Below are 495 nucleotides of genomic sequence, written 5' to 3'. Positions count from 1 at the left end.
ATCAAGAGTGTCAAGTGGATATTTTTTCACTTAATTTCATTCAACCAGAAAAAACTTTCATCTGCAATAGATACATCAATAATACAACTTCTTGTATATAATATATAAGGTATATTTTATATTCAATACATTAATTATTCTGATTTTTTATTAAAATTTTCCTAACGCCTATTCATGTAATTCATTTTGTTTTAAATATAAAAAGCATATATTCATATACCTCAACTACTCATGAATAACCTCAAAAGCATCTTATAACTATCAAAATATATGTATTAATTATGAACACTTACTTATTTCTTTTTGAAGGTTAATTATCGAATAATGACTGCTTATAACTACATATAAGTTATTTTGAAGCAAAGGCATTTAGTTAATTAAACTTCACTTTTAACAAAATTTTCAAATAGCTTACAGCTAAACTTTCCAGGATTTTCGCGTTTTTTAGCTAACACAGGTCACCACCGCTGACTTGCACGGAGCGAATATAGTAGA

This window comes from Agrilus planipennis, unplaced genomic scaffold, assembly GCF_000699045.2.
Source record: "Agrilus planipennis isolate EAB-ADULT unplaced genomic scaffold, Apla_2.0 scaffold111, whole genome shotgun sequence".
Lineage (NCBI taxonomy): Eukaryota > Metazoa > Arthropoda > Insecta > Coleoptera > Buprestidae > Agrilus > Agrilus planipennis.
The sequence above is the reverse complement of the archived record's forward strand: the minus strand, read 5'-3'. Positions refer to the sequence as shown.